Here is a 22,498-nt window from a genome sequence, read left to right as displayed (position 1 = left end):
ACGTTGAGGACGTTAATATCGCGTCACAACTAGACGAACGGCTAAGTTTAGGTGGCCAGCCGATACAGAGCCACAGTAAAAACTTCTAGAAGAGATGCTTGTTGATCTGTTTCTACACCATCTTGGTCAGCGACTAGTCTGCCTGGCAGGGCAAACTCCTGCGCTTAAATCCCCCTCGTGTCTCCTAGCTCTCTTACTTGGGGACAAGAGACCTCTACCTGGGCCCAATCAAGCGCGTTTAATTGATGGGAAACTGCGCCCCAAAAATATTTTGACCCCACCCCTTTTTAATTGGGAGAGGGCCCTCAACTAGCGAGAGTGACAACCTGTCGGGTTGTTGTCATACGACTTGGCCACCAGAGCGTTTCCCACGCTTTTCCCCGTGGGAACGGTCAAACGTTTGGCTCTCAGCCGGTGTGTCTCGCAGTCTAATCCTTGTTCGGGGTATATCGCGGCCTTCTACGACCTTGCAGACGCCGCCACAGTTACAAAAGGATTAACCGTCGGCGGCGACGTTCTAAGAAGAGCACCACATTTTGCACTTCTCGGCTCCCTTTCATGCGCCGCCGTTTCTCACGGTCAGTCGGGGAGTACGGCGCCCGTTAATTGCCGTGACGCGGTGTCGCCAAAAATGGCCGTCCGTGACATTGCCCCCCACTTTCAGAATGTTATTCATAACATTTGTTCACACGGAGGGGAATTTTTCGACAACAAGGAACAAAACACCACCAATAAGGGAGACATGAGGGCTGTCCCTCTCATACACAACATAAATAGGCAAAGTGCATCAAAGTACCAACAAAAGGAAAAACAAACAATCGTTAGAGTACCAGCTTCAGTTACACGCAACAATATCAATGCGCCATACAAACAAGAAGAGGAAATAGCCGTGTACGGCAGCCATCAATACAGAATACACTGCACGAATGTATACTATGAAACAAAACAGAACAGATGCGCTCCTCTACTGTAGTGCAATCCTTCAATGTGCATTACAGCAAGTAAAAACAACCAATGCACCAAGCAAAAAGGAAATAACTTAAAATACACTTCTTATACAATGAAATACGTACATACAAACAGAAAACAACCGATGGAAGGAAAAAAATAACATGCTCATAGACCTCAAGAACTATATCCGGCTCAAGTAATCGGCTCCCCTTTTCTCAATTAGATTCGCTTGAATCGGACACGATGGTGTCGCTTTCCCGGTGGCTTTCGAGCACGCCAGAGGTTACAAAAAGCACGAACGCCAGACTGTGTCCTGCTGTCACGCCTCATTCTGCATTTCGGCCGGCTCCCCTCAGGAATGTGCAAGGGACGCCAGAAACAGGGGGGAAGCCTGGGTAATAGTGTCTTTGTGGTCGCCCCCACGCAGTACTTAGCCGTTGTGCCTTTTCGACTTTGAACCTTCGGGCAAGGCCGCTTTCCCGAAGTCGTCGAAATGAACCGCGCCTTTCGTTCGGGTGACGCACCTCCTTTTCCCCCTTACACCTGGCTCGCTGCTTGTGCCTCCATGAACGCCACCATTGACGTTTCTTGAAACGGATGAATGGCCTAGCCTTTCGTCTTTCTCGAGATGGAGTGGGATCTGCCCTAGGCTTACACAGCACGGCGCGCTTCCGCTTCTTTCGTTTTCGGCGATGTTTGCTTGCTTCCTTCCTCTCGATGTCATCATCATGTCGCTTCGGGACCTCAGAAGTTGGGAAGCTCGTTGGAGCTGGCGCTAGGTCTTCCCTACCGATAACGCTTTTTGCACTCTGCGTCACGACGGACTGTCGGGCCAAATTAGCTTTGTCAACACTGATGAAGCCATCAACTGGGCCCTCTCCGACGGCATTGCTGCATTCCTGAAGCGCCGCGTCCTCGCTCTGATTCGCCACTGTGCTAATCATGCCTACATTTGACGATGTCGAAACGTACTCTTGAGACACGAAGGAGGTTTCCAGCATCTTACTGGGCCCATTAGGGCTGCTGGCCCTCTCCTCATCCACGCAAGGAGCGTCTTTCGACATCGTCTCTACCTCCAGACCGGCCAAGGCCTCGTTCTCAGCATACTCTACCTTGATGCATTCTAGAATACGCGGGCACGTTTCTGGCGCGATCTCTGGTTCTAGCGCTTCCTGCCACACTTTAACGTCCATCGCTTTCCGACGCGCCTCGCTTTCAGACTGTTGTCTTTCTGTTTCGCGCTTTCTTTCAGACTCTTGTCTGAGCTGCTCTTCTTTTGTCCAGACAGAAGTTCCGGATATCCGGAACATCTCTGCCTTAACTACCTCGTAGTTGTTCGCGTTCTGCTGACTGGGTCGCGCAACAGCTTCATTTGCCTCGCAAGGCAGAACCGTGAGTAGCCCTTGACACCATGAGTCTCGCTCAAACGAAAGTTCCTCGCCGGCATCGCCGTGCTCACTGCTGGATCGGCTCACCCTGCTACCCTCACTGAGGCGAATCTTTAATTGCAGTAACTGCACTTCCCGTTCTCCGGCTACCCTTGCCGCTTCCCTTGCCGCTTCTCGTTCTTTCGCCCTTTCTTTGCGCTCTCTCTCCTTTTCTTGGCGCTCTCTCTCCCTTTCTTTTTCCCTTTTCTCCCGGGCCAGTGCCCGCTTTTCTCTGGCCTGCGCCTGTTCCTGCTGCTCTTTAACCCATTGTCTCAGTTCGGCGCCCTCGAGGCCTAACTGTTTACCGTACGCGATCCACTTATCAAAATCTATACACTGCATACTGCAACTGTCACTATAATGCCACTATAAAACCAGCTCAATCTTATGCAGGATGCAACCGCTTCAACTGTGCGGCTCTATCACAACGCCATCCGCACGGTTCTCGTTCACCCCTCACTGTCTCACTCTTGTACGGAACGTCCTGTCTCGCGGACGCCAGTTTTGTTACAAGCTGCCACTCTAGCGTCGCCAGCGCGAAGTCGGCGACGGGAATGACAGCAGGTTGGTTCGTTCCGTACGCAAGCAGGGACAGTGAAGAGATCAGAGACGTGAGAAAACAAAACAAACTTTACTCTAGTGATATTGCAGCACACGGGATCTAATACAACACTTCAATACAACTAACAAAATACATCGACACTTGATACAACCGAAGAAATATATAACAGAAACAATAAATCAGCTTACGAGAGAGAACTATTACAAACTACACAAACTAACAAGAATAGAACGACGGAGGAGAAAGTTCGAAGATATAAACAGGTGAAGGCATACGTGTGATGACCGGCAGCGTTGTGTCCCCGACGATAGGATGCGAGAAGTCGAAGAGAGTTCTGGCACGACTGCGATGTCGGCGGTGTTACAACGCTGGTGGCTCCGGGAGGCTAGTGCTTGCAGGGGACTTCGAGCAGGTTGAGCTAACTCGAGGCGAAGTCCCGATGTCTACGTTGCAGACGTTAATATCGCGTCACAACTAGACGAACGGCTAAGTTTAGGTGGCCAGCCGATACAGAGCCACAGTAAAAACTTCTAGAAGAGATGCTTGTTGATCTGTTTCTACACCATCTTGGTCAGCGACTAGTCTGCCTAGCAGGGCAAACTCCTGCGCTTAAATCCCCCTCGTGTATCCTCGCTCTCTTACTTGGGGACAAGAGACCTCTACCTGGGTCCAATCATGCGCGTTTAATTGATGGGAAACTCCGCCCCAAAAATATTTTGACCCCCCCCCATTTTTAATTGGGAGAGGGCCCTCAACTAGCGAGAGTGACAACCTGTCAGGTTGTTGTCATACGGCTTGGCCATCAGAGCGTTTCCCACGCTTTTCCCCGTGGGAACGGTCAAACGTTTGGCTCTCGGCCGGTGTGTCTCGTAGTCTAATCCTTGTTCGGGGTATACCGCGGCCTTCTACGATTTTGCAGACGCCGCCACAGTTACAAAAGGATTAACCGTCGGCGGCGACGTTCTAAGAAGAGCACCCCATTTTGCACTTCTCGGCTTCCTTTCATGCGCCGCCGTTTCTCACGGTCAGTCGGGGAGTACGGCGCCCGTTAATTGCCGTGACGCGGTGTCACCAAAAAATGGCCGTCCGTGACACTAAGGAACAACTTTATCCCGCTGGATATTCAAATTTTTATACTCAGTGGCTAATACGACAATTAAACAATCACATTAGCGTGTCAGATCAGTTCCTTCGTGTCGCACTCGTATTCAAGTCACACATTTTTCTGTAGTAGTTCATCTGTGATACGGCTGAACTCTTTTTTTAGAGGTAGCATATCCCCGATTGGGAATGCATGAATGCGAAGGAGGTTAAATAGAGTACGTCCAGTTTGCTGCCCTACCCAAAAAATAAGGGGTCTGATTGATTGATTGATTTGTGGGGTTTAACGTCCCAAAACCACCATTTGATTATGAGAGACGCCGTAGTGGAGGGCTCCGGAAATTTTGACCACCTGGGGTTCTTTAACGTGCACCCAAATCTGAGTACACGGGCCTACAACATTTCCGCCTCCATCGGAAATGCAGCCGCCGCAGCCGGGAAATAAGGGGGCTGAAGCTGCCGAGAGAGAAAAACATAGAAAAAGAGATAAAACATGAGTGTAACCCATTTATTACACACATGCAGAGTGCAGGCTTCTACCATAGTGACCACCTCATTTACCTCACTTGACGCATCGAACCTTTGTGTTATGTTGCACAGGCGTGATTTTATTCTTATTGTTTATTTTCATAACTGCTTGTGTACATTTAATAGGTTAATTATTTATATTCACCCGAGTAAATCTCAACTCGAAGTGGTTCACCTTTGCTTGTTTTTATACGTATGTCCTTGTTTCCTCTGACTCTATGAAAAACTTTTTATTGATCACCAAAGCATGTAGCGCCTACCCATGCGTTACTAGCACTAGGATGAATTTTGGGGCTCATGAGCTGTGAGCTCAGACTACTAGTATATCCTCCCCCCCCCCCCCCCCGCAAAAAAAAGTGTAATGCTCAAGTCTCCTCAATGCACACTGGAGTACACGGCGACGTTGTTCGAATTCTGTAAAAGACACGGATATGACTTGGCGTTTGTAGACTACTGCAGTTATAGCACATGTCAAAACTTGTCATACTATTGTGATAAGTGAATGAGTTGTTGATTGCTTTACCGCCTCACAACATACAACGCATCGTAGCGTTGCATCGAGAAACCTTCATTGGCAAGAACAGCAGTGTCTATGTACCAATGTTAGGTAAGCGACAGTTGAACTTAGTAGTGCGATGTGGGGAAGAAAGCAAAAAGAAGTTTTGAATAAGAATAATTGGCGGACGACACTCGTCTTTCCTACGTTGTGAGATTGCGTGATTTCTTTAACCCATGACAGCAACAACGTAAAATTAAAGGAAAATTATGGGAAAAGCGAAAGTGAATAAAAAACAGAGAAAACAATAGAAAGAAAGAGGATGGAACTAATAGAGAGAGACATAAAGAGAGAATGCAAGGAAGAACAAAAAAAAAAAACCCAGACACAAATTGTTCACAAGAGAATGAAAGAGATCAAGGGAGGAAGACAGCAATAGCAATAAACAAAGAAAAGAGAGGGGTGATACAAATAAACTGGGAAATTATAGGAAGAGAAAAAAGTAGAAGAGCTAATAAGACAAATATAAAGAGTGCTGAAAAAATAAATTAACAATAACTAAACACAAGCGAAAAAATGGCAGCATATCCAGGGAGTGAACGATGAAGAGTGGGGTGAAGCTTCCGTCCGTCCATTCGTTCTTGCTTCCGTCCGTCGATGCTTCCGTCTGTGTGACCGTCCGTGCATCCATTCGCTTGTCTGTGCGTGCGTATTTTCGTGCGTCCACACGTCCATCTGTGCGACCATCCCTGCGTTCGTCCATGTATCCGCCCCTGCGTCCGTCCATGCGTCCATCTGTCGGTGCAGCCATCCGTGAGTCCGTCCATGCATCTCACTGTGTGTCCGTTCGTCCATCTATCAACACTCCAAGTACCACCATCTCGCATCTTTTCATCATATGGATGGATGGATGGATGGATGGATGGATGGATGGATGGATGGATATGGCTCTACCCTTTAGATCGGGCGGTGGCTAGCGCCACCAAGCCGTAATACCTCATGAACCAAAAACTATATTTATTTTTTTTTCCTTTAAGTGAGTTTGAGGATTCGTACTTTGCAGGGAAGAGTTTAATTTTCACTCGTGCCTTGACTTTAGCGACCAATCAGATAACCTCCTTCTAGTTAAGTCTACCCGCTTAAAGTACATTTTTCCCTCCCGGTTCCTAAACCCCAGTGCTTTGAAAAACTCTGCGCCATCATCCTGAACTATAGGGTGAAGCCCTTTAAAGACCCTTATCAAGTGTTCGGCAGTTTCTTCTTCCTCTCCACACGCACTGCATACTGTGTCTACCCTTTCGTGTTTGGCCCGATATATCTTGGTTCGCAGTACTCCCGTTCAAGCCTCAAACAGTAGAGAAATATCCCGAGTATTATCATAGATCCTTTCCTTGGGTATTTCCTGCTTAAAAGTTCAATACATCTCTAGTGCGGACTTCTTAATTATGCCCATTCTCCACACGCCAGTCTTCGTTTCCTTCACTTTCTTCTTAACCAATAGTTCTTTTTGGTTTGGCCACCTGCTGTTTTCTAAGTATTTACCAGTCAAACTTCCTGGTTCGCTTCCTCCATTTTGTATCGATATTCTTCATGTACAAGTAGCTGAAAACCTTCCTAGCCCAACGCTCCTCCCTCATTTCTCTCAATCGCTTCTCAAATTTTATCTTGCTGCTAGCTTCCCTGCCCTCAAATGATGTCCATTCCATATCACCTTGTACTCCCTGATTTGGTGTATTCCCGTGAACTCCTAAAGCAAGTCTACCTATTCCACGTTGCTTCATTTCTAATCTTGCTTGAACTTCTGATCTCATGCACAAAACAGCATTGCCAAACGTCAGCCCAGGAACCTTGACCCCTTTCCATATTCCTCTCACAACATCATACCTATTGCAATTCCACAGTGCCCTATTTTTCATCACTTCAGCATTCCTGTTACCTTTAGTCGTCATGTATATTTCGTGTTCCCTCAGGTACTGGGTCCTATTGCTTATCCAGACGCCAAGATATTTGTATTTATTTGTTATCTCTAGCGTGACGTCCTGTATTATAAGCTCACTACCTTCGTTCTCATTGAAAATCATGACTGCTGATTTTTCCTTACCGAATTTAAAATCTAACCTATCTCCCTCATTACCGAAGATGTCCATCCATCTCTGCAAATCTTCCTTGTTGCCGGCCATTAGCACTATATCATCTGCGTACATTAATGCTGGTAGTGCCTGAATAATGAGTTTTCTTTGTTTGACTAAAGAGAGGTTGAAGCCCAGTCCACTTCCCTCTAATTTGGCCTCTAATCCTTGTAGGTACATCATGAATAATAAGGGTGACAGGGGGCACCCCTGCCTAAGCCCCCGTTTTACCTCTGCAGGCTTGGATACCTGTTTTTCCCACTTTATAACTACCTTGTTACCTTTATAGATACCATTTAAAAGATTAGTGACTACATGTTCCACGCCTAGTGTGTCCAGTATTCCCCACATTTTCTCTTGAACCACGCTATCGTACGCTCCCCAGATATGCAAAAATGCTAGCCACAGGGGCCTGTGTTCTTTTTTTGCTATTTCAATGCACTGCGTCAGTGAGAACAGATTGTCTTCCAACCTCCTGGGTTTCCGAAACCCATTTTGCAGTTCCCCCAGCACCCCCTCATCCTCTATCCATGCCTGCAGTCTTTCCTTTATAATCTGCATCGCCAGCCTGTAGACCACTGATGTCTCTGTTGTAGGACGGTAGTTGTTTATGTCAGCTTTGTCCCTCTTTCCTTTATAGATCATGCTCATCTTGTTAAGTTACTATCCATCGGGAACTTCACCATCGATTATTATTTTGCTCACTGCCTCTTTCAAAGCCTGCTTAGACTTCGGACCTAATGTCTTTATCAGCCTAATTGGAATGCCATATGGGCCTGTTGATGTACTACTAGGAACCCTTTTCTCAGCCCTTTCCCACTCTCGTTGTGAAAATGGAGTCATTGCACCACTTGATTTGTCCTTGTCTATTGTGGTGCATAAAGTACTGTGTTAAAATTTTTCTGTCGCCCTTGTTCTTATATATTCAATAGCTTCGTCCCCTTCTAGCCTAGCACCTTGGGCTGTAGTTATAAAACTCTGCTCTAGGATCGTCTCATTTCTTGGGGAGTTTAGATGGTTCCAAAATTTCGCAGCTGCCTTTCTATCTTTTTTATGTACTTCTGCCATCCACTGAGCTCCCTTTCTTCTAATCTTTTCATTGATCATAAGAAATGCATCCCTTCTACAGCTTAGAAAGGGTTCTCATTTTATTTCAACATCATCTGTCGGTTCACCCCGCTGCTTAGCATGTGTGTGTTCCCTAGAGGCTTCCTGACGTTTTGCTATGGCTCTCTTAACTTTCTCATTCCACCAACTTTTGGGTTTGTGTCTTCTTTTCCGGGGTGACTTGTCACGTGCCTTAGCAAGCTCTAGATGAAACAGTTTAATTAGAGTCGTGTATGTCCACAGTGTTTTATTATCCTCAGTGATTACTTTCTCAATTTGTTTAGTGGCTATTTCAATTTGCCTTTCTGAGTAAAAATTTTCCTGTAGTTGCTCATCTTGTCTCCTTCCCACTTTCACTGCTCTTCCAAAACTTAGCTTGATACCTTTGTGATCACTACCCAGACTTCTGGAGCCACCTCCGTCTATGTGCATTCCCCTGAGCTTATCATACATCCTATGTGACATCAGTGCGTAATCTTTCGTCGACTGCAGCCTTCCTACCTCCCATGTTATTTGCCCTTCACACTTCTCGGTATTGTAGCAAATGATCAAATAGTGCCTTTCACACATATCTATGATCAGTTTGCCTGTCGGACGATAGTTATAGCGCAAGAACAAAACAACGACACAGAGACAAGAAGGACACGAAAGATAGCGCTCGTGTCTTTCATGTCCTCCTTGTTTCTGTGTCATCGCTTGGTTCTCGCGCTATAACTATCGTCATGTCATGCCAACTAGCCCAAGCTGCCACACTTGCCTGTCGGGTCGGTATACCCATCTATATCTTCTATGTGTGCATTCATATCTCCTAGTTTAATTATCTCGCACTCTCCTCCTAACTCATGAAAGTCCTTTGATAAACACTCTACCATTGCCTGGTTTTCCTCTTTGGCCTTTGCTCCCGTCCACAAGTACACGAAACCAAGGAGTGTCCTCTGCCCTGCCAATTTCCCTTTTAGCCATAAGTGTTCCTTGCACTCCTGCTTGACCCTTTGCCAGGCTGTACTTTTATGAATGAATGCCCCAATACCACCCACCTTTGTGCTGCCTTCTGTTCGATTACAATATTCCCACGCGTAGTCCGCATTGTTAGGAGGTTGTTCCATGTCCTTGAGATGTGTTTCTTCAAAACTGTATACCAACGGCCTCTCCTTCCTTAGCTGTTCTTCCATCTCTTCCCACTGCAGCCAGTTTCTACCACCCTGCATGTTAATATACGCTATGTCTGAATTGGCTCGGCGCTCGTGGCTACATCTATTTCTGCCACGGACGCTACCTATCTTAGATACTGGTGCCACTTCGGAATCGTATCTGTCCATACCACCTGTCAAAGAGTTTCCCTGGTTGTTTTCCTCGTTACTAGCTATCCTGCACCCCGAAGGACCCGCTTTCCCCCCCAAAAAGCTACTGCGCGTCCTGCAAGTCGCCAACCCACCATATGACCTAGCCGCCCATCGAAGTGAATTCGGCCTCGTTAAAAACCAGCCCACCTATGCACCTCTCTGTTTATTTCTATCACTTCAAAGCCTTTCCCTCGACTCATCCGCCATATATCTTGGTTTGCGTTGACAACCGCTCTTTGCAGGTTGCTATCACGTACCGGTACCTCCGGTATCGTGAATATCGCTACCTGTACCTGAGGAGAAGTGGCGCGCATGTCATCGACGCCTTTCGCTAGTGTAGTTGCTAGTTCTGCTGTATCTTTATTCAAGACATCATTTAAACCGCCTGAAATCATCATGAGGTTTCGTTTATGAGCTGTAGTTTTGAGTTTCGCGCTCGCTCGCCTCATGACATCTTCCAGCTTGCGTCCTGAGAACGCCCCTACTGAAACCTTCCTGTCACCTTTTACCCTCTCTTTGATGGCTTCTGTGCATCAATTTATATTCGAGTCCCCGGTGATTATCACATGCTGTGACTTTTCAGCTGGAGCATCCTGCACCTGGTGGTTACTTGCACCTGTGACGCCGTCTGCTTTGTCCCCTCCCAGCCCCACCACTACTTCGCTGAAGCTGGGCCTTGCGACAAATGAACCGGCTGAACCTGTTTTTTCCAAACTTGCCTGATCTTTCTTCTCCGCAGTTCTGGTTGCCGGTTCCCTACTGTTCTGTCCGTAGGCCGCTCGTCTGTTTACCTTGGCTAGTGCTTCCTCGGCGGACTTCAGCTTTTCTCCCATTGCCCTCGTTTTCTCTTGCTCGGTCGCCAGCGCAGTCTCGGGCTCGGTGATTCTCGTCAGCCAGTCACATTGGGTAACCATCATTTTCTCCATTTTTTTCCACGACCTCACATTGCCTACAATTCGCGTCAACCTCTTTTCCTTCCGCTTCTACACTTTGGTTCACTTTCAAACCAAGCCCACATCCTGAACACTTCGCAGTATTTATAACCATGTCTTTTTAACACCAATTGTCCCTATCAGTTGTCTCACTCGATAATTACAAAACTCGAGCCCTGCCCTACAAAAAAGAGAAAGTCTATCTCTACTACAAAGCTTGGCGTGTTCAATGTACGTGCACCTCCCCCACGGGGGGGGGGGGGCAAAAGAAAAAGAAAAACAACAAAAAAAATTCAAAAACACACACGCACAAACTAATAAATACCTGGTGACTGACCCCCGAAAAAGCCGTACAATAAAATAAGTGCTACAGGGATTTTAACTGCGGTCCTATATATAAAGACAGGCTCAAAACATGCAAAACAATTTATCTGCGCAGTCGATCGGGAGCGCTCAAAAAACACGTCCATCCACCGTGACTGTCGGAACTGAACTATATATTCCGCATATACACTGCCATCTAGCGGACATTCCAAGGACTAAACGAGAGGTGGCGCACACACACTTTCTTACGGCTAGCGCTTCTTGTCTACTTCCCACCTTTAACTACCACGAGTTCATGGTATATACTAGTTCACTGTATTCATGGTACTGCAGCCCAACGCTCGCTAAACCTTTTTGAAACCAAGGAGGTTATGCCCAACGTGTATAACGTAGCAACCCTTTCTCTTCAGATAGTGCTCAATGTACATGCCAATGGCTGCTAAAAGGAAATGAGAGGCAGGAGAATTCGGCTTTTAGCTAACGCACGCGCTGCGAATTTTTTATTGTTCAACAACGCACAGAAGAAATCTCTCACCGGCACCACCTTGGAGGTCAAAATGTAAGACTGGTTACACACTATGACTTCTACTACGACTACGAGAGACGAACAGGTGCGCTAAGATCAAAGTCCTTTTGGCTAAGATCAAAGTCCGAGCAAGCCGTTTCACCAAGCGAGTCGCACAGCCGGACCCGGGGCCACGTCACGCTGACGTTGCCCCACCGGTCCTGGTCCTATTCAAGGAGAAAGGAAGCAACCTGTGGCAGAGTCGTCGCGCCCTACAGCGATTGGCCGCCGCCCCCTGGACTTGCGCCTCCCACCCGGAGCCACCCTCCCATACCCATGCCAGGCATCGCAAGGTCGACGGGTGCCGTCTGCTGCCCCGGAAGCCTTCTGCCCTGGTGCCGCCGGACGCTGAGCGGCCTCTGAGCCGCCCTGTGCATGAGAGTGCAGAAAGGAAGGAAGGAAGTATGTTTATTTACAGAAAGGCAGAGAGGTCGGCCTGAGCGATAGTTTGCTCTAGCCTGCTACTCTACACTGGGGGAAGGGAAAGGGGAAAAGAAAGATTAATGGATGACGATGGTGAGATAGAGAGGTGAGTATGTAGTGTTCTGTCTAGCTGAGACACATTTTAGAGCCGCGCACATAGTCCAGTTGTTTCTAAAAAGGTAATAACTGCTTTTGTGACCGCAGTTGCACTGTTGTTGTCTGGCCAAGGGCCCAACATGGTCTCATCAGTTAATGACCTACTGCGATATTGTTCAGTAGAAGAAATCAGTGTTTGTCGTTCACGTGCGTATGCTGGGCAGACACAAAATATGTGCTCAAGTGTTTCTGGCACATCACAGTGTTTACAATTAGGACCGGTGTCACTGCGAATAATGATATGTGCGTAACGTCTAGTGTACGCTACACCAAGACGAATGCGGTGGATCATACTTGTGAGTTGCCGTTTCAATTTAGGAGGCATGCGGAACCTCATTTCCGGGTCCCATTTGTGAAGTCGCTGGTGTCGCCGTTCCGGTTTGGTCCAGTACTGAAGTGTGTAGCTGCGCATCACGCAGCGAAGCAGGGCGTTCGTGTCAGCTCGTGAAAACGCAATGCGTACTTCAGGTGCACTGATCAAGGCATTTCTAGCTTGAGCGTCTGCCTCTTCGTTTCCCATCACGCCGCAATGAGCGGGAATCCACTGGAAAGTTATAAGATGGCCGTTTGTTGAAGCAACCTGAGTAAGTTCTGTGATTTCTATTGCCAAGCTGTAATATGGACCTTGCTTCATGATGCAATTAATGGTTTGCAAAGCGGCTTTGGCATCACAGAAAATCGTCCACGCTCGAGGTCGCTCTCCGGAAATAAACCTTATTGCCTCTCGGGTAGCGACAAGCTCTGCGGCAGTTGATGTGGTTTTATGGTCCACTTTGAATCGTCGAGCGATATCCATGTCTGGGATGACAAAGGCTGCGGTGGAGGTGTTTAGCGTGGTGGATCCGTCGGTGTACACGTGCAGAGAATCACTGTACTTTGTATAAATGTGATATAGGGTCAGTTGTCTGAGGCCAACAGAAGAAATGAGCGACTTCTTCGTAATTCCAGGTATCGTAAAAGAAATAGGTGATTTAGGCAGAACCCATGGTGTCACTGCAAGGGCATTTGACGGAGAAAACTTTGGTGGTATAATATTTTCATGCCGCAATATTACTTTTGAGAAACTGCAATCTGGGTGAGTGGCGGGTAGTACTGACAGTGGGTGCTGTCTGTGTCTGCTCAGTAATCGTAGGTGAACTCTAAGTGGCTCGCAGAGCATGTATACACTGATGGGACAAGCCCGAGCCTCTGCGATTGTCCCATTTGTTGAAGTGCAGCGTGGTAGACCCAAGCATCTTCGTAAGCATTGAGCTTGAACACTCTCGAGTGTCTTTACACAACTAGGTCTCATATTGGAAAGCACCGGCATGCTGTATCGAATGTATCCCACAAATAGAGCATTGTATAATTGAAGTAGCGATGATTCTGATGGGCCCCATTTTGCTCCTGCTACGTGGCGAAGAATGAGAGCAAGGCTCTTCAATTTAGTTTTAAGTACGGCGACATGCCTCGTCCACGATAGATCTCTGTGTACGACAACCCCAAGGAACTTGTGGTGCGTTACAGCAGGTATCGCTGTCCCATTAATAAATATCGGGTATTGCGACATATGCTTGCGCGTGAACGCAAGCACTGCGCATTTGTCGATTGAAAGAGTGAGCCCCTGACGTCGTAAATATTTGTATGTGTTCATCACTGCACGCTGTAGTCGAGCTCGCAATTGCGGACGAGTAGTTCCGGATGCCCATATGCATATGTCATCAGCGTATGCAGTGATCTTCAGCGTGCTGGGAAGTTCTGCTGCTAGGTCGATCATTGTGACATTGAATAGGATCGGGCTGAGAACTCCTCCTTGGGGAACACCACGATGAACCTTATATCGATCGGTGTCTCCGTTACTTGTCGTCATGTAAATGGTGCGGTCCCTAAGGTAGCTAAAAATCCAAGCGTACAGTCGTCCACCGATGTCGAAATCTTCCAGTGCGTCAGGGATCGCATAATGCAGCACATTATGGTAGGCACCCTTAATGTCTAAGAAGACCGCCGCCACTAGTCTGCGTCGGCTTCTTTCCTCTTCAACGCTGGTGATCAAGTCGACCACACCATCAATGGCAGATCGGCCTCTTCTGAAGCCGTTCATAAATGCAGGAAAGGAGTTGTTGCTCTCTAGAAGCCACTCTAATCGTGCCAGTACCATTCTTTCCATCACTTTTCCGACGCAGCTGGCTAACGCAATTGGTCTGTAGGAGAAAAGTGCATAAGGACACTTCCCCGGCTTGAGCAATGCAATAATGCGACTGCATTTCCAGTTAGCTGGGACTTCTCCTGACTCCCATGAGGTGTTATAATAAGATAACAGGATACGTCGTGCTTCTGTATCAAGATGGTTGAGTGCAGCATACGTGATTCCGTCAGGTCCTGGTGCCGATGATCGGCGGGAGGCAGAAATTGCAGCGTCAAGCTCATGTATTGTAAAACGTACATCAAGGCGCTCATCAGACGATGGAGGCGCAATGGTAGTAAGAAGCTCATTAGTGGCAAGATCATCAGTGGTGTCCACGATGAGACTACAGTAGTCACTGGCTATCTCAACTTCTGTCCGTCCCTGATGTAGAGCAACAGCTTGAAATGGTTGATGTTGTTGGGGAGTTGTCTGCAAACTTCGTACCACCCGCCAGATCTTAGATAGAGGTTGCCTGGGGTCCAGAGATCCACAGAAATTTCTCCAACGTTGCCTGTCACTCTTGTCAAGATGCCGAAGAACATGTCGTTGAGCTCGACGACAGGCGGAAAGGTCTGAAGGTGACTTCGTTCGTCTGTATCGGCGTTCGGCACGGCGACGGATTGCACGAAGGACCTCGTATTGGGAGTCAACTGCTGATCTCTGCATCGGTAGGTTAACCTGTTTGGTTGTGTCACGCAGTGAAGAAGCAATGATGTTTTCTACCTGGGATGGATCAGTCGTGTGTTCACAGCCAGACTTGACAGATGCCTTGAACAGTGTCCAGTTTGTTTGACGGATGTAGCGTGTGTGCGTGCGGTGAAACCACCTGAACTGAACATAGGTTGGAAGGTGGTCACTGCCGCGAGTGTCCAAATCTGTGCACCAACATGCGGAAGACAGAAGGTTTCTGGAAACGAAACAGAGGTCGAGGCAGCTGCTGTAGGACGTGTCACGAACAAATGTAGGTGATCCGTCGTTGAGTACGCTTAGTCCGTAGTTGTATATAAAATTGGCTAAATCCTTTCCGCGATGATTCGTTGTAGTGCTACCCCAGAGAGCATGATGTGCATTAAAATCGCCGATCACAATGTGTGGCCTTTGTGCTGCTTGAAGAATGGTACCAAGGTGGAAGCAGTCCATCTGTGCGCTTGGGTGTATGTATCCTCCTATTACGGAGAATGTTCGCTTTTTATGTGTTATAGTCAGGCTCACGTAAACATTGTTGGTATGCGACGCGACTTCATGTCTCAAGAATGGCAAATCACGGCGTATAAAAACGAGAACTTTGCTCGTACGTTGATCACTGCGGGACCAAATCTGGATATATCCAGATATACGAAAAGGTGAAACCATATTCGGTTCACATATAACGATAACAGGAAATTTATATTTAAAAACTCATTGTCTGAAGTCTGACAGATGGCTACGTAGGCCACGAGCATTCCATTGCATAACAAGCGACTGGCGCATGCGTTCTTCGAACATCAGTGCCATGTTCTCTTACTGAAGAACCAGTAGAAGAGGCTCCAAAACCTCAAGTAGCAGCACAGCCGCATTAGCAGCGGGAGTGTTTAGGCTGCTGAGAATCTTACGCATCGAACCCATCAAATTTTTAAGCATAGCCTTGACATCTGTGTTGTCCATCTTCTTGTTTTCTTCATTGGAGGTAAGGGCACTATGTGATGATGGCGCTACCGTAGCTCTTGACGGTAGTGAATGCCACTGAGTCTCCGACGTGGGGAGAGCCAATGTCTAGTTACATTGTACTTGCGTGGACTGTATTGGCATTTGAGCATCTGTATTCTCCTTTCTGGCCGACAAAAGTAGGCTAGGAGGTGGTGAGGGCACGGTTTTGTGTGTCGAATTCGATAAGCTATGAGCACTAATGCTTCGTTGCCGTCGATGTCGCGAACGATGTTTACGGCGCCGTACAGCCCTTGCAGCTTCTCTGTGAGTGGAGTGGTCTCGAACCATCTTCTTCAGGATACTAATTTCATTCCTCATTTTGGGACATTCCTTTGATGTTGCGTCGTAGGCGCCTGAGCAGTTTGGGCATTTGGCCACAGCATTGCAGTTATCACCATCATGAGGGCCACCGCAATGCTTGCAGGTTACTGCACCCTTGAAAACTGCACTAACGTGCCCAAATTTCATGCATTTATGACATTGCAGAGGTTTTGGTACGTAAGGACGTACCGAGTGCCTCACGTACCCAACTTTTACATGTGTGGGTAACGTCTTCGACTGAAACACTACTTTAACACATCGCGTGCGTCCAAAGCGGTGGAAGCCAAGCAGGGGAGCCGACGATGACAGCAGTTTCTCGAGACTCGAGTCTGTTATCTCCTCATCCACATCGTATATAACTCCTGTTGTCGTTTCTTCGTCGTACGCGGAGAATGCGCGAACCGCAATATTTCCTAATCGAACAATCGCTTTCAGCGTGTCCATTAAGGCCTTCGTAGGGACCTCCGCGGACAGTATGTTCTTTCGGGTATTTATGCGTATTTCTACGACTTTCCCTGGAGCGATGAGTTCAAAGTACTCTGTCAGGCTCTGCCTATTTAGAGAGTTCAAGATGTCTGTCTTCGATGTCGGCACATACGAAATGGTGTACGACCGCATGCTACTCGCCTTTGTCTGTGCTTGCCGGCTAGTGGGCGATGTCTGGCTGATTTTCCTCTTCAGGCGTCGGCTTGGTACGACCACGTAGTCGCTGTCTGAAGCCATATCTTCAACGGAGGAGTCATCAGAATTGTCATCGTGGGCCCCGCTTGGGCCGGGGTGAGAACTTGCGTCAGACGCACTATGATGTGGTCGGCCTGGTCCTGGTCTGGATGGGGCTTTGATCCCCCATTCTAAGGGGGAACGCCCCTTCGAGGTGTGTCGATTATTGAAAAAACTTGGCAAAAGAATTAGGAAACTCACAGAGCTCGAAGCAGAGGCTGTTCTCTGTGACAAATTCTTCTTCTTCCTTCCAGAGTGCAGAAAAATCTGCACACTACCAGGCCAACAAGTTGCCCTCCCGAGTCCCGCCGGCTGAGTGCCCGTGATACCAGCGGACACGCCCCCTTCAGACAAGACAAGGCCGAGCACCCTCCCGGTGAGGGAGAACTGTTTTCTATTCACCACCCCCGATGGGGACGTGTCTATTGACGACCTTATAGATGCAGTTGAATAGACAGCCGGACCTTATAGTGTGTTAGTCTTGGAACACATGGGGGGCGCGAAGTTCCTTGTGTGTACCCGAAACGCGAGTCAGGCCACAAAGTTTGTTGTCGCAGAGGGCTTCAAGGTTAACCGGGTGCACGGTACAGTAGAAGCGGTAGGACCCCCAGTTACGTTTGTTAACGTATACCGCTTTCCTGCACATATAACAGACGAGGTCTTGATTAACACTCTTTCACAGTACGGCAAGATAAGTAGTGTTTCTTTTGCATCAGTTCCTATCCGAAAAAACAAGCTTAATGGGGTTAGACTAGTGCGCATGGAAATGAGTAGGCCAGTCCCAAACTTCACAACCATCGCGGGGCACCGTGTCATGTGTGAATACCGCGGTATGCGGAGAGTGTGCGCAAGGTGTAACGAACCGGGGCACATGGCCACGGCGCACGCAGCCGCTTATTGCAAGAGATGTGGTGTATTTGGGCACGACACCGAAGGGTGTGTTGAGGAGTGTAAGCGATGCGGCGGGCGGCACGGCACACGCGAGTGTTTCCGCAAGCGCTCGTTCCTCGCGGCAGAGCGCGGCCTTCCACCCGAGGCGCGGCCAGTTACCAGTAACAACCACCCCAACACCTCTTGCCCACCTGCCGGGACTGAACCAACATCAGGGCTTCAGGTCCTAAGACCCAGGACTCAGCCCCACACGACAACGAATGTCCCGGACCACTGGCAGTTCGAAGAACCCCGAAGGACGAAAGACGCCCACGCCGTATCAGTGACCCCCACTCCCTTGAACGCAGGCTCCGAAGCGGGGGACGACACGAGCAATTCTAGTTCAGACGGTGACCTGGACGAGTCGAGCGGCCATGAATCCGGCTCTCCGGTATCCACCCGCGAGTCCTGGGATTTGTCGCAACCTGCAAGCGAGGAACAAGAAGTGCCAACACAGGCGCTGATCCCCGAGAACGACGAGCCTGCATTCTCTGGATTTGACTAGATTAGTTTCCCGCCACTTCCGCCCGCGACGGCTCTCCCCCCAACCCTGAGGAGGTGCCCTTTGTAAGTTGTGGCCGCTACGTCCTGCCGGATACTGACCACTTGAGCACGGATCAGTGCACCTCCATTGAGGTGCAGACTGCCAGCGCAGCTTCGACCGATAGGCGCGAGCCTTGGAGATCAAGGTCCCCTTTAAGAGGCGAGGACAAGTTACCCGGCGTGCCTTCGAGCCTACACGCGAACCTTGAAAACAAGCCTAGGCGCTCTAAAGCACCCGTCTCTTCCAGCGACAGCGATCCCCTCCCATTGCGAAGTCACAGAAATTGAACGCACCCCCGACAAGGAAAGGGCACTCGCCCGCAAGCGCAAGCGGAAAAAAATAGGCTCTTCGCCAAAGCATCCTCCCTTTCTTTTCTTCTCCGTGTTTGCTTCAAGGCGAGCACAAGAGCGGGCGCCGCGACACGGCAACACGGTCCTCCCCCCTCCCCACTCCACTTTCTTGCGCATGCTCCGCTCTTTCTAAAATGACGCCACACCACCTCTCCCACGCTTGTTTCTGCTATCAGTATTGGTCGCACCACCTACTCCCTTTCCCCCTCTGCTCCTTTCGCTAGCCGAAGCCATGGCAATGGTTTTGCCGAAGCCACGGCAAGGGTCCACGTACTTTGCTAGGGAGCTCCTGAAGGCTCGTCGACACCTTCGGTTATCCGACGCGTGGCTGATCGCGCACGGTGACCTTTTTGTCCCAACTCGAGCCTCTCACCTCACAGCCAGTCGATTAGATCGGACGTATCTCCCCGACCCACTCCTGTCCTCGCTCGTGGCGTGGGAGGTCCTCTCCCCTCCGGCAGACTTAACGAGTCGATCAGATCACCTCCCCCTTGTCACTACGTCTAGCGGCTCTTCTGGACTCTGTACTGATGATCATGGGTAGAGAGTGGACCCAACGCTCCTGCAAGACGATAATAGCATCGAGCGCATTAGGGCGCGGCTGCGGGCCTCCGTGGCGAACGCCCCGTACCTGACGCCACGCTCGTGGGACACATTGAAAGCGGAGTGGAAGGGAATCCTTCAAGACGAAGGCAAGGCCAGGAAGCGCTGCATAACCGCTAAACTGAATGAGATCCTGCGCAGAGTACGCATCGTCAGGGGGGTGGAGACGATGACCACATGCATGCGCGACTATCTGAACACCCTGGAGGTCGAGTATGCCCGGCTGCTACAACTGCGCGCGCGCAGACCGCCTGGGGAGCGGGGCGCACCCATTAACCACCTCGGAGCGCACCCCAGGGACACAACTGGGAATGGCAGCATACGAATTACCCGAATGAAACGCCCGGACGATTCATTCGCAAGTGAACCATAGGAAATCCGTGATGCCTTCTGCGAGTACTTGTCGGCCCTTTTTCGGGACGCCGACAGCGACGGAGAAACTGGCGGAGAAGACAAGATTAGAAAGGTCTGCCAGCACCTCCCATGGCTAGGAGGAGAGGAGGTGCGTTATTGAGCACGGAAGTGTCTGCAGAAGAGGTTAGGGGCGTGATAACAAGCATGCCCCCGAACTCTTCCCCCGGCACTGACGGCCTTACAGCCAATTTTTACGCCACTTTTTTCGACGATCTAGAGAGAGTGCTTGTCACACTGGCGAACATAGTGGTTAAGAAACAACTGAAACCCATATCATTTGAGAGGGGAGGATCGTCCTCCTACTGAAAGAGGGAGCCCCGCAGGGGGAGCTGTCGGCGTGGCGCCCCATAACCCCGTTGAACGTGCACTATAAAATGGTTGCTTGCATCCTTAAAAGCCGCCTTAAGCTCCCCTTGCCATTCTTCGTCACTCCCTGGCAGTCCTGTGCGGTTCCAGGCTGCTTCATCTTTGCCAACTTTACCGTAACAAGGGATGCCTTCGAATACATGTCTGCCAAGCCCCTGTCCGGAGCCTTTGTTTTCCTTGATCAGGCAAAGGCGTTTGACCGGGTGCGTCATGGATACATGATCGAGGTACTCCACCAGTTCGGGTTCCCGACATGCTTCGTAGACACCATCGCCATCCTGTACAGCAACCTCACATGCCACGTAGTAGTAAACGGCACCCCGACGAGTAACTTTGTATACGAGAGAGGGATCCGCCAAGGGTGCCCGATAGGGCCCTCCCTCTTCGTACTCTCGCTTGAGCCATTGCTGGTGAACATCGACCGGAACACACACGTCAGAGGCTTTCTGCTAAGGGGGAGCCCAACATTAAGGTCCTCGCTTGCGCTAATGATGTATCCCTGTTTGTCAGGGACCCGGCAAGCCTTCAAGCTTTTTGGTGAACATTAGCACACTATGCCGACGTCTTAGGCGCGGCCTTGAACCTGAGAAAGACCAAGGCCTTACCATTTGGAACATTGCCTCACGGCGCTCTGGGAGAGTTGGAAAGGGTCGACGCCGTCAATGTGCTCGGCATATACTTTTGCTGTGGTGGCGTCGCCGACCTATCTTGGCTCCGAGCGCTCGAGCGGGCACAGGATGCAATAGCACGCCTCTAACCGAAGGATCTCACGCTTCGCGAGAGGGCCATAGCCGCAATTACAACCATCTGCGCCTTTACCTCTTATGTAAGCCGAATAGGAGTGATGCCTACCAAGACTGCGACGCAATTGACAAGTATGATCGGTGCCTGCCTGTGGGACGGCAAACCCGTGCCCTTACGTCAAACCCTCCTGCAGCTCCCAGCTTCAGAGGGCGGCCTCGGGCTCACGCATGTCCTGACGGCGAGCAAAGTGCTTGCCTTGAAGACCGCAAGGGCCTTGTTTCGCGCACCTGATTACGTAGTGAGGCCCTTAATGCGTTAGTGGTGCAGTACAAACACATCATTCCTGAATGCCGACCGGCCGCTCGCCCCACTCGGCGAGACTCCTTCCGCGTTCTATAAGGCAGCCGCAAACACCATGCGCATGCTAGAAAAGGAGGCCCCTACGTGCGACATAGATGAGACCCCGCCTGCTCGCATTGTGGAAGAAATCGCCAGCAACCAGATAAACCCCGAGGAGAGACGACGGTCGCGGAACTAGAAGCGGAAAGGAAAAACAGATGGGCGTGCCATCCCTTCGTCGGCCCAAGACTTCGCATGGAGGAAAAACTGGGACGTCCTCCCAACCCACCAGCGCCTCCATAAGTTTCGCATCACGCCTACACCCCGCTGTCCCAATTGTCGCGCGGATAAGACCCTGGCACATACCTTTTTTTGAGTTCCCAGTGGTCAAACCGGTTTGGCACCTGACTGCGAGGGGTTTTAAAAATCCGTCCTCCCCCAGCCCTGAACAGAAATTTGCAAAGTTAGTGGCCCCCTGCACCACATTCACGGTCTGAAAGCGACGCTGCTTCGCTGAGATTAGCCGCTCTCCGGTCTGAGCGGCCTTCCCGACCGTAGCTCGTATTCGCTACATGGTGTGGCGGCACCTCTCAGACCAACTTGAAGCCAGCGGCGAAAAAAACTTTCTCCGCCACTGACATACGAGGTTTTTCCTCCTGCAAAAAGGCAAATTACGCCTACCGATAACCCCTTTTTAAGCGCACGCCAGCCACTGCGCCCCACTATGTCCTGAGCGGCAAACGGAAAGTGCCAATGGCCAACCGCTCCTGTCAATTGTATAATGATGTGTCTCGAATCTGTTCTCTGGAGCCCGAACAGCGGCGACCATTATTGCCCCCTTTTTTCGCCTGTAAACGGAAATGGGCTCTTTTGCGCGCGGGCCGTCCAGCACTCTTGTAATCTTTGTATAGCGAGTGCTCTAATAATCGCGCTTCTGTTGTAGTGTACAATCTAAACGTGTTTTTTCTGTTTATCGGTGTGTTTACCGCGTGTGTCCATGATAAGTGTCGGAGAAGAATCATGTATTTGATTACTTGTCAGAAGTGCAATAAACTTCCCTTTGTTTCACCCCTAAAAGTGATTCACGATTTAGAGTACTTAGTATTCTACTATGGGAGAGCACATATCCGTCCCACCAAGCCCGCGACACTCAGAGATGAAATATATTCAAGCATTCATAGAGCTCTGGCCAAGCCTTGACCTCCACGTTTTAGTGACAGTGGCATACAAAAGAAATTTGGCGTTGGCAAATGCTTAGAAAGGCCGCCATCAA

Source organism: Rhipicephalus microplus, unplaced genomic scaffold (assembly GCF_043290135.1).
Source record: "Rhipicephalus microplus isolate Deutch F79 unplaced genomic scaffold, USDA_Rmic scaffold_63, whole genome shotgun sequence".
Taxonomy (NCBI): domain Eukaryota; kingdom Metazoa; phylum Arthropoda; class Arachnida; order Ixodida; family Ixodidae; genus Rhipicephalus; species Rhipicephalus microplus.
Note: the sequence above shows the minus strand (reverse complement) of the source record.